A 13,244-nucleotide genomic window follows, 5' to 3' on the forward strand; every position below is an offset into this window, starting at 1 on the left:
AAAACCAAAATATATGTATTATTTTATTTATTTTTTATAATTGTAAGTGATCTTTTAGTAAATTCTCTACTTGCCCTTTGCGACCGATCCCACTTCACCTAATATGTACTTGGTTTTGATTTTCAATGGGTCTAACAAAGTGAAGTCAATAGCTTTGATTATTAAAGTATTACTTTGTTGGAGAATTGTAGCTTTGATTATCTTATTTTGATATGTCTGTCGAAGAATTTCAATTGAATTTGTTTGTGTTATTAATATGTGCGTTGATGCGGGGACAGAAGGAGGCCTATTTGGCATGGGTTAATAGTCATGATGGAGGTCAAAGTCAAGGTGGTCAATATTCAGATGTCAAAAAGTCAAACGGAGGATAATTGCAGCGATCGATCGGGATAGTCAGGGCTCGACCGGTGGGGGATATGTCTGGGTGGACAACCCTTCCGACTCGAGGGATATGATAAGCAGGCGCTCAAGTCATATTATCAAGGCGTTGATGGAGATCGGATAGTTTGCCCGAACGGAAGAAGGCTGGTTACTACATAGCTACCGCACGGAAGAGCAACTTGAGACCGCCAGAGCAGATGGGCCCTGACCGAGCAGCTATGTGATGCGACGACGGAAGGAGACCTACTTGGCACGGGTTAACGACCACAGTGGAGGTTAAAATCAAGATGGTCAACGCCCAGACGTCAAAGGGCCGAACGGAGGATAATTGTAGCGGTCGGTCGAGACAATCAGGGCTCGACCGACGGGGGATATGTCCGAGTGGACAACCCTTCCGACTCGGGGGATATGATAAGCAGGCGCTCAAGTCGTATTATTAAGGTGTTGACAGAGACCGGATAGTTTGTCTGAACGGAAGAAGCCATGTTACTACATAACTACCACACGGAAGAGCAACTTGAGGCCGCTAGAGCAGATGGGTCCCAACTGAGCAGTTACCTTGCTCGGCCAAGTAGTAGGACATGACAGGCGGAGTAGAGTCTCGGTCGAGTGACTACCTCGCTTGGCCTAACAACGGGACCACTATAATATCTCTCGACATCCTTTTGGGAGATAGTGTCGCTGACACGAGACATGGCCGACAGGTGGATAATACGACCGAAGCTTCTACTGTCGTGCCAAGAATATGCATGCTCTGTTAAGGTATGGAGTCAGGGATACTTTCCTGACAATGCCCTTTCATGGGGCATATGGGAGAACGTGCCCATGCCTTAAGAAACGTGCATGTCGTCCACCAGCATTTTATATAAAGGGGAGTTCTTCACCAGCGGAGGCACGCGTTACTATTGAATTCCACTGTTGTTACTGTTCTGCTTCTCCACATTTTCCAGTGACTGACTTGAGCGTCGAAGGGCCAATGCTGGGGATCCCTTCCCTGGTCTGACACTGGTGCCGTTTATTTTGTAGAGCGGAACGAAGTCCACATTCAGTTAGTGAAGCCGCCACCTCCTAGCTTTCCAGCTTCACGGTTTCGGGCAGGATCATGTTGGCACTGTCTGTGGAAACGCGACCTGTATTCGAACGAGAATATGGAAGACACTGGACGATTCATGACGCTGACGCTGACGCAAGAGGAGCTTGACATCCTGGTACAAACCCGCACGACGAAGATAGTGGAGCAACAACAATAGGCGCTGGCCGAGCGGCAACAGGCAATGGTCGAACGCCAAGTGCAGGAGCTTGTGACCTCAACCGTAGGTCGCCCAGCTGAGTAGTGTGACCGAGCAGAGCGAGTATCCGCTCGGGGTAATAGTAAGAAACTAGCCGACACGTAAGGGGACACACCCAATGTGTCTATCCCCTTTCACCGAACGTTGTTTTGAACCCCATTTAAGGAAAGGGGTCGAGCGGACAAGAACTGAGGGTCTTCCTCAAACGATGCGCCCGTTCGGGACACAAGGAGAGGAAAGACACCCAGAGAGGATAATTCACCCGAGCGAGTTAATCGACAGTTTTCAGAGGGGATTTTGAATGATCCTCTGCCAAAACATTACACTCCATTGGTGATCGGAGAGTACAACGGAACCACCGACCCAGACGACCACTTGGCCAAATTTGATAATGCGGTCACACTTTATCAGTACACTGATGGAGTTAAATGTCGGGTCTTCCTCACTACTCTCATCGGATCGGCACAACGTTGGTTCAAAAGATTACCCGAAGAGTCGATCCACAGCTTCAAGGACTTCCGTGCGACGTTCCTTCACCACTTCGCCAGCAGTCGTCACCACCAGAAGACAAGCGTGAATTTGTTCTCGCTCAAGCAAGGGCCAAGAGAGGCCTTGAGGGCCTACATCCAACGCTTTAATTAGGTAGCAATGGACATCCCGACGGTCTCCTCGGACGTGCTGGTGAACGCCTTCACCTAGCGGCTCACCATAGGAGAGTTCTTCTGATCGCTCATTTGGAAGCCGCCAAGGGACTTCGGCCACTTGCAAAAGAAGGCCAACGAATACATCAATGTGGAAGAAGCCCAGGTGGTGAGGAAGAAGGAGAAGGTCGCCAAGCCTGCAGGAGCATCTGAACGGCGACACCTAACTAGTCATCAACCCCCCAAGAGGACTCGGTCTGGAGGAGCCGCGCCACACAAGCCTAGGACACATGTCGTGCAGCATGTGTTGACCGCTCGCCCAAAGGCTGCCAAAGGCAAGGTGTGGACGCTGATGTTCTGCTCCTTCCACCAATCGGCAACACGCAACACTCAAGACTGGTACGATCTGGCAACAAGCAGGCCAGCCCCGCGGGGATACCCCGACCATCCCCGTCTCCCGATCGGCTACATAGGCGCCGATCAGCTAGTCGAAGGGAAGAAAGAAGGGCGGTCAAACCACACTGCCATCAGCCCCAGTAAAGAAACAATCAAAGCCCCGCCCGAGTATCTGACGAGCGGAACAGGCATTCGACTTGGGAAGAGGAAAACAGGAGCAACACCACTCGGGGAGAGATAAGAATGATCGCCCGTGGGTCGACTGGTGATGATTCCAACCGAGAGAGGAAGTCACACGCTTGGCGACCTGAAATCTATGTTGTTGATTGCAGCAAGGAGCGGGCCGAAGGACCTGAGATCAGCTTCGGTCCGAGAGACTTAGAGGGAGTCGAGATCTCTCACGACGACACGTTGATCATCCGAGCAGTAATCGCCAATTACACTATATTCAAGAAGGCGTTTGATCATTTGCAAACGGACTGGAGCGAGCTGTTGCCCATGACGACCCCGCTCTACGGCTTTACAGGCAACGAAGTCTTGCCGCTCGGCTAAGTAAGGTTGGCCATCTCGCTGGGGGAGGAGCTGCTGAAGAGGACAAGGACCACCAACTTCATTGTGGTCGACGCACCATCGACCTATAATGTTATATTGGGTCAACCGACCCTTAACGAGTTTCGAGCGGTTGTATCCACCTATTTCCAAAAGATCAAGTTTCCGGTGGATGACTAGGTGGGCAAAGTCAAAGGCGACCGGTTGGCCGCTCGGCGATGCTACGTCGAGATGGTCAAATCAGAAGTAAGGGCCGCTAAGAAAAATCTGTGCTTGGAGCTGAACGCTATCACAGAGAAGCCTCCTACGCTAGTTTACGAAGAAAAGGAGGAGGTTCAGATCCACCCCAACCGGTCGGAAGCGACTACCTTTGTAGCCGCCGATCTGGAAAGCACAAAGAAGGTAGAGCTGGTCGTCTGCCTTAGACATAATTATGATGTGTTCACTTGGTCGACACACAAGCTTCTCGACATCTTGCCGAGTGTGTCTCAGCACGAGCTCCACGTCTGACCGGACGCTCGACCGATAAAGCAAAGAAAAGGGACTTCTGCGTGGAGTAAAACTTGATCATTTGGGCGGAGATAGCGAAATTGTTGAAGGCCGGTCATATACGGGAGGCCAAATTCCTGAGCTGGCTCGCTAACATCGTGCCGGTCTCCAAACTAGGCAACAAATGACGGGTCTACATCGACTTCCGTGACTTGAATAAGGCGTGCCCAAAGGATTTCTATCCGCTGCCCCGGATAGACTAGATGGTGGACTCTACGACGGACTGCTAGTTGATCTACATGCTCGATGTGTATCAGGGCTACCACCAAGTGCCGCTCGCCCGAGAGGATCAAGCAAAGGTCAGCTTTATCATGGCCAACGGAACGTTCTGCTACAACATCATATCGTTCGGACTAAAGAACGCCGACACCACCTACTAGAGGCTCATAAACAAGGGTTCCAACGGCAGATCAATCACAAGTTGAAGGTATATGTCGATGATATATTAATAAAATTCCTCCGAGCTGTTGTTCTTTGTGCAAACATTGAGGAGACCTGCCAAACCCTGAGGGCTTATGGAATAAAGCTGAACCCGAGCAAGTGCTTGTTTGGCACTAAGAGTGGTCGATTCTTAGGGTACATCGTCACCAAGTGGGGGATTGAGGTGAATCCAACCAAAGTCAAGGCCCTGCAAGACATGCCATCGCCGTGCAGTTTGAAGGAGGCCCAACGGCTGACTGGGCAGATTACCACGTTGTCCAAGTTCATATCCAAGTCATCAGGCCAGAGCCTGCCTTCTTCAAAGTGTTGCGTCGAGCAACAAAATTCCAGTGGGACGCAAAGTGCGATCGGGCGTTAGAAGAGCTTAAGGAATATTTCAACTCCTTGCTTATATTAGCTAAGCCAAGCGCTGGAAACCCACTCTGGATCTATTTGTCGACTACCGAATATGCGGTTGACTCGGCATTAGTAAAACATAGTGGCCACAAATAGTAGTCCGTGTATTTTCTAAGTCATATATTAAAAGATGTATAGTCTCGCTACATTGGTCTTGAAAAATTAGCTTACGCTTTGGTACTTGCCGCTCGGAGACTCCGGCCATATTTTCTCGCACATCCGATCGTCATGATGACCAACAATGCTTTGGGAAGAGTCCTCCTCAACCTAGAGGCGCCCGGGTGGCTAATCAAATGGACAATCGAACTGAGCGAGTTCGATATTCAATATCAGCCCCGAACAGTAATCAAAGCTCAGGTCTTGGCAGATTTCATCACAGAGGTGTAGAGGGTCGAGCTAGAGCAGCTTGGAGAATATATATGTTGACGGTTCGTCTACCCAGCAAGACAGTAGGATTGACATATTATTAATTTCACCGTGGGAGGATCGGATGCAAATTTTTGTTTGGCTTGATTATCGGACCATGAACAACGAAGCCGAATACGAAGCCTTGACAGTCGGCCTGCAGGCAACACGACACATTGAAGCCATAACAATCCTCATTCATTCGGACTCTCAATTGACCGCTCAACAGCTATCGGGAACGTTCGAGATAACAAACTCTCGACTCAAATTGTATGCAGAAGCCTTTGATAAGCTAAGAGCGAACTTCCAAGAGGTTATTATACAGAAGATCCCCCCGATCAGAAAATCAAGCGGTGGATGAGTTGGCTAAGTTAGCGAGTTCACTATCGTCGATCATAATAAAGCAGTCGCTTGAGTAAGTTTTCATTAGTGGTGCATATTGTGTTGGGGTTGCAAGGTTGCAAACATAGTTTCACATTGAAAACACATGGAAAAGATCATGGATTTATAAGAGAAAGATATCTCCAGATCATGGATTTATAAGAGAAAGATATCTCCAGATCATGAATTTATAAGAGAAAGATATCTCCATTGGTAGGAGATCTTTTGGGTAGAGCTCAAGAGCAAACCCATGTGGGCTTAGGCCCAAAGTGGACAATATCATGCCATTGTGGAGATATCTAAAATTCTTTTCGATCCTACAATTGGTATCAGAGCCCGGACTGCCAGAAGGTTTAACCGCCGACTGTGCACAAGAACTATGGTCTGATTGAGCCATGTGAGTACAATATTGACATCGAACAAAGAAACCGGAGGCTCCTATGTTCGGATCAAGAGGACCAGACACCAGGCAGGAAGCCCTAGTTGTGGCTAGGCAAGGAAGTCCTAGTAGGTCGGGTGGACCGAGGGACAGGAAGACCTCGTGGTTCGAGGATCGAACATGGGAAGTATGTGGTCCTTTGTTTGAGGGGGGGATTGTCGGGGTTGCAAGGTTACAAACATAGTACTACATTGAAAATACATGGAAAAGATCATGAATTTATAAGAGAAAGATATCTCCATTGGCAGGAAGCCTTTTGGGTAGAGTCCAAGAGCAAACCCATGAGGGCTTAGGCCCAAAGTGAACAATATCATGACATTGTGGAGATATCTAAAATTCTTTTTGATCCTACATATTGACAGGATGAAAGGGATAACCTTCTCGAGCGATTGGAGGATGACATTGGTAGAATTCTTCTGATCGGGCACTCAAAATGCTAATCAGGAAGAGGCTCACTTATTGAAAAAGAGAGCCGGACGGTTCACCTTGGTTGGAGATCAGCTATATAAGAGAGCCTTCTCAAGGTCCCTGCTCAAATGCGTTAGACCGGAGGATGCAGAGTACATCCTTTGTGTGCAGCCATTCGTTGGCTCAAAAGATTCTACTAGAAGGATATTTTTTGGCCCACCCTCCAACAGGATACCACTCAGAGAGTAGCGACCTGCCTGTCTTTCCAAAAGTACCACAACATCCCGCACCGTCCGACTGAGGAGATGAAGACATCCATAGTGTCTTGCTCGTTCAACCAATGGGGCATGAATATCGTTGAGCCGTTCCGCATGGCGATCACTCAGCGAAAATTCCTGCTCGTCGCGGTGGATCACTTCTCCAAGTAGGTGGAGGCCAAGCCGCTGGCTAAAATAAGTGACCAGATAGTTATCAAATTCATCTGATAGAATATCCTATGTCGGTTCGGCATCCCTCGCCGGGTCGTCTCAGACAACGGAAGGCAATTCAACGGTTAGAGGCTCAGGGAATTGTGCGAAGGCTACGACATCCAATAGGCCTTTTCCTCTTTGGAATATCCCCAAAGCAACGATCATGTGGAGGTCACCAACCGGAAGATCCTCAGAGGCCTACAAGCTCGACTCGACCACGCGGGAGGCAACTGGGTCGACAAGCTCCCTAGCATTCTGTGAGCCCTCCGTACGACTCCCAAGGAGGTGACCGGCGTCACACCATTTCACTTGGTGTACGGTGGTGAAGCGGTGGTCCCCGTGGAGGTCGGAGTAGAATCCTACCGGGTTCATCTCTACGATGAGGGGAATGTCGAGCGGAGGAGCATGAAGCTTGATTTGGTGGACAAGGCACGGGACAAGGCTGCCATTCAGCTGATGGCATATTGGCAGCGTATGAAGCAGAGCTACAACCGGAGGGTGATCCCGAGATCTTTCCAAGTTGGCGACCTGGTCTGGAAGAGAATCAAGCTAGTCGGCGACGTCAACAAGCTCGAGGCACCATGGGTGGGACGTTACAAGGTCGTACCAAAAATGGATAGTTCGTTGCCGACCGAAAGGTCACGAAGCCACTCTAGTAAGCGCATTATGGTTAGCGGTTCGCAAATCAGACAATATGGAAAGAGTCGAATGACGCCGACCGCAAGAGTGACATTAAGTAAAAAAAGGTTCACCGAACGAGCGACCATTTGTTAACACTTGCGTAATTTACATGCCTAAAAGGGCAGTACAAAAAGGAGACGGGGTATGCGGGAGCACTCACTCGAGGTAATCCAAAACGTCGTCGGGCAGCGACTCGGTCATCTTGTCTCGGTTGATGACTTGTTTGTCAGAGCGGTGGGGATATAGCCGTCATCCTTCAGTTGGTCGAGCATCCCGTCGATCGCGAGGTTAAAAAGGCAGAGTGCTCGATCGATGACCTTGTCGTTGAAAGTGTCTGAGCGGAGATATGCCAGTTTCATGACCTCAAATTGCTCAGATTCCCCACCTTGATAAGTTTCGAGGGCCGTTCGGGATGCCTGCGGCTCCTCCAGTTGGGCCAGCTCCTCATCCGTAGCATCAAGCTGGGCCTTCACTACAGACTGACCGATCGTCCTACCCTCTCGGTCGACGTTCAATGAGGCATCCACATCCTTCAGGTTCTGAGGCAACGCCTGAAACTCCTTATTTTTTATTTCCAAGTCTTTTATAGCTTGGAGCTTCCTGGTGTTGGCCGAGTGGATCTTCACTTTGAAGGAGGGTAGCCTGTTTATTAAGTCGAGCCAACTGTGTTGCCTGATCGACGATCTTGCCCTTCTCCGCTTCAAGCTGCTCGGAGCTCTTATTCAGATCGGCTCTTAACTGAGTCATCTCAGCGTTTATATGCTCCGGTTGCGTTTGAGTAGCATATGATTGGCCACTCGGAGCACGAAGCTGCTGGACTTCATGCTCCAGATAAGCAAGCTTGTGGCATATGGCCAGTCTTCCCACCCAGTACTGCAAAGACGATAATAGTATATAAGCCGAGCGGACAAAAAAAAAGGAGAAAAAGAAAGGTATACATCTCCCAGTAGACATCTGAGTGTGACTATTAGTCAGTTCCCTCGGAGCTATAATCGCTGCACGAGCTCGGGCATCAACCCATATCTATGCGAGCGACCCTTGGATTCTTATTTGATGCTCGGGGGTGAGGGATACTGGGTTGTCCATATTGCGATACTCGTTAGTCGACAAGTGAATGATTGTCATTATTGATTTATGGCCGCTCGGACTAGAAGGTTCAGAAGTTGCCCTGCCCGTGGGCTGTGAGGAAAATGGCCGGATGCGAGACACTTGCATCGCTGGTAAAGGCGAGGACATGAAGGAGATCCACATCGCGCAGATCGTCCCCTGAAGCAGCCCGGACAATGAAGGTGTCCGGTCGGAGGATAGGGACGCAGGGAGTTCCCCGATTCCCTGCTCGAGAGGTGGAAGAGAAGTCTCACCTCGCTCGGATGAGGGTCGAGAGACATTGTTGGGGTCTACAACGCAGAAGTTGCAGATCAGGAGGACCCCGCACAGCTGCCGAAAGGAGTTCAACACTAATTGATGGAGAGAAATGCGAAAATATTTACAAATGACAGAAAAGAAAGGGTGGATTAGGAACCACATACCGGCGATAAATTGGTCCCTAAAGAAGCATAAAAAACTCGACGGTGGTTTATTCGGGCGATCGAAAGCCGAAGGAAGAGTGATCTGATAGTCAGAGGGAGTTTCGTAAGCGGCTCTCAAACTCTCAGCATTGTCGCCATCGAACTTGGACTTGATTGAAGTGTACCAGAGCCTAGGGACGACGACAAGAGGTAGTGAGGAGCTCGCCATCAAAAAACAAAAAGATTGAAGAAGTGCGACGAAAAGATCCAATTGAAAGGGGGAAGAAGCTTACTGAAAGATCGCCGGAGAGACAGAAGGAGCGAAACGTCGCTTGAGAACTCAAGGACGAAGGTGCGCGAAGTCAGGGAGAAGGCGACGCATGTTAGGTTTATAAACCTCACGGCCGATCGCCCTGAGTTGTCCGATCCAGGATTGCGAAAAACTAGGAAAGATCCAACCGTTCAATTCGAAAAGGTGTTTGTCACATCGCCAGCGGATATCCTCCTGCCACGTCAAACGTGCAGCGACAGAAAGAAGGACACGTGGCGCTCAGCCACCGGACACCATTAATGAGGCTTAATGAAAAAGAATGGTCACATGCTCGGCCATAATGCTCAGGGATTTGCACGGTCTCCTAGAAATGTGGATGACGTCATGACACTTGGCCGAAGAACACAAGAAAAAGATTTTTCCCCAAGTGTTGCCACATATTTCCCGAGCGACAAGGATAAGCGAGTATCATAGCCAAACAGTGGAAGCTCAGTTTGCTTCGAAGAACTTAATCCGAGCGGCGTTTATATACCAGTCTGACAAGGTGTGGCCAAACAGCAAAGGCATGGGAATCATCCAGGACTACACTGGTTAAGTCAGTCGGACTTACAGCCTCCTTCGACTAGACTTGAGGGGGAGATTTGTGGTGTGGCGATGGAAGGAGGCCTTCCTGGCACTGGTCAACTACCACGATGGAGGTCAAAGTCAAGATGGTCAACACCCAACCATCAAGGACCGAACGGAGGATAATTGCAGCGGTCAGTCGTGATAGTCAGGGCCTGACTGACGGGGGATATGCCCGATTGGACAACCCTTCCGACTTGGGGGATATGATAAGCAGACACTCAAGTCGTATTGTCAAGGCGTTGACGGAGACTGGATAGTTTGTCCGAACGGAAGAAGGCAGGTTACTATATAGCTATCGCACAGAAGAGCAATCTAAGACCATTAGAGCGGATGGGTCCCGACCGAGTGGCTATATGATGCGATGATGGAAGGAGGCCTACTTGACACGGGTCAACGACCACGGTGGAGGTCAAAGTCAAGATGATCAACGTCCAGATATCAAAGGGCCAAACGGAGGATAATTATAGTGGTCGGTTGGGACAGTCAGGGCCCAACCGACGGGGGATATGTCCTAGTGGGAAACCCTTTTGACTCGGGGGATATGATAAGCATGCGCTCAAGTCATATTATTAAGGCGCTGACGGAGACCGGATAGTTTGTCTGAACAGAAGAAGGCAGGTTACTACATAGCTATCGCATGAAAGAGCAACCTGAGGCCGCCAGAGCGGATGGGTCCTTGCCGAGCGGCTACCCCGCTTGGCCAAGCAGTGGGACATTGCGGGCGGAGCAGAGTTCCGGCTGAGTGATTACCCCGTTCGGCCCAACAACGGGACCACTGTAGTATCTCTAAACATCTTTTTGGAATATAGTGCCGTTGACACGAGGCATAGTCGACAGGCGGATTGTACGGTCGAAGCTTATGCATGCCTTGTTAAGGTATGGTGTCAGAGGTATTTTCCTGACAAGACTCTTTCATGGGCCATATGGGAGAGCGTGCCCATGCCTCGAGAACCATGCACACGGCCCACCAGTGCTCTATATAAAGAGGGGTCCTTCACCGGCGGAGGTACGCGTTATTATTGAATTCCATTGTTGTTACTATTGCTTTGCTTCTTTACATTTTTCGATGACTGACTTGAGCGTCGAAGGGCTAACGCCGGTGATCCCTTACCTAGCCCGGCACTGACGCCATTTGTTTTGCAGAGCGGAGCACATCTGGTTAGCGAAGCCGCCACCTCCCAGCTTTCCAGTTTCACAGTTTCAGATAGGATCATGCATCGAATTTGTGGAGATTTAATAAAGTGTAAATGTGGTCAAATTGCCCTATTAGATGCCTTGGCTGAATCAAGTTGGATGGATTAGTGCTTAATGTCTCGAAGGTCCATAATGGAGTGAATTCGGAGGTGATCAAAGAAGTATGGTATAAGATATGATTTTAAATTCCTTATGAGGTGGACTTTAAGACAATGACGCTAGTAGGATAGTGATTATTTTGTGCATTGATTGGAAGGGTGAGTTTGAAGAGAAAGCAAGAAGATAACCACCATCCTTTAGATCTTTTCAAAAAAAGAAAAATTTTATTTAATATTCGAGGATTAATTCGTTGAACAGTTAAACAAATGTTTACCAAAACCTAAAATATCAAAAAACTCAAAAGTACTAAAAAAAAATAAAAGTTATTAAAAATAATAATAATTTTTTTTGGATTCTCCTGTATCAGTCATCTCGGATTGAAAGAAACTTGGGTTTAGAGTAAATTCAGGTGATAGTGCAGGAGAAAGATCATCTAACACCAAATCGGCAAAATCTACTAGTAGCTGTTATGCTTTGAGAATCCTCGTCGATCCAAATAATAAACATAGTTGTACTAGAATGAGGACTCTCCCTCCTAGTCTGCTGACATTGTACATTTCAATTTTAAAATTTGCTGTATCCATTTGTTCAATGTTTGATCTTGAAATTTACTTGGCTTTATTTTTTCTTGTGTTCATAATATTAATTTATTTCTGAAATTTTTCTCTGCGATCCAACTCACAATTATTGGTTTTAATCACCAAGTATATATTCATCTTTCCAGCCAAATTTAAATGTGAAATCATGAGTGTAAATCCCATGCAATATGTTGCTTTCAAAGAATGATGACAATGCTAGTAACAACAATCGTAAGGGTATTCTAGGAGGAAGATTTTCTGGAATAAATGCAGCATAGTCTGAAAATAGTTGTTGCATCTCTTTAACTCCGTCATCATTGTAAATCGGTTCGTAAATCTCTTCGGTCTTTCTTTCTAGGTATTCCTCAGATGGTCTACAATTAGTTGTAAGATATAATTTGATAAAAGGTTTAAAATTACATTGATAGACAGAACATGAATTCAGCATGAATAAAGGATCATCATCAAACACTTCGTTAGCTCCATAATCATCATATACCCGCTTGTTAATCACCTCGGTCTCATCTCCAATTTGAAATCGAGATTCCTTTTCAATTTCTTCTGGGTCAAATTTCTCCTCTAAATCATCTTCGAATCCGTCTAGGCCATCTCGAGCATCAAAACTATCATTTTCCATGACGAAACCTAATCGTTCTTGGAGAGAAGTTTGAATGTACCAAAAAGGAAGAAAGTGATCTTTCATCTTTTTCTTCATCTTCTCCTAATCCTTGATCTTAGTTTGCCCTGTCTATCTTATGAGCGCCATAAGTGCCTCTACCACACTGATGCTCAACCCTTGAGTTTGATGACAATCAATTTCATCTTCATCCGATCTAGAACTTACTTATAGTCGAAGATTCGTTCTACTTTGTTGATCCAATCAATAGAAATTTCTATTTGTGATGTACCAGAAAATTCGAGCAGATCAACATGAAATCTGAGATCTCTTTGTCGATCCTCTCGACCACGTACCTCATTATTTTCAAGATTTTGTGTCGCCACCGCTACACGCTGGGCTAAATTGATGATTTGCGTTTGTAAATCCTCAATCTTCACACGTCGGGTTAAATCTACAATTTGCCTTTATAAATTCTCAATCACGTCTTGGGTGCTACGACCATGATATGAAACTTTCTCAGTCGAAACTTATTTGTCATGACCACGACAACCTTCCGTTGAATTTGATGCTGAGCTTCCTCAATCAGATACTGTTAGCTCTGATACCAACTGACATCATGCAGGATAGCGGTTATTCTACGGGCTGACAAGAAGGAAGTTTTGAAGAGAAGACAAGAAGAGATACCACTTTCTTCATATCTTTATGAAAAAATAGGAATTTTATTTAATATTTAAGGATTTATTTCTTAAACAGCTAAATATATGTTTATATAAATTACAAATCTAAAAACTAAATAAAGAAAAAAAATTCTAATATATATACTATAATTCTTAACTTCCAAAGAAAGAAAAAGAAATTCTACGAGAAATGAAAAATTGTTAACACATTCACAATGCTAAAATTTTGACTCAAAATATAAAAA

Source organism: Zingiber officinale, chromosome 4A (genome assembly GCF_018446385.1).
Source record: "Zingiber officinale cultivar Zhangliang chromosome 4A, Zo_v1.1, whole genome shotgun sequence".
NCBI lineage: Eukaryota > Viridiplantae > Streptophyta > Magnoliopsida > Zingiberales > Zingiberaceae > Zingiber > Zingiber officinale.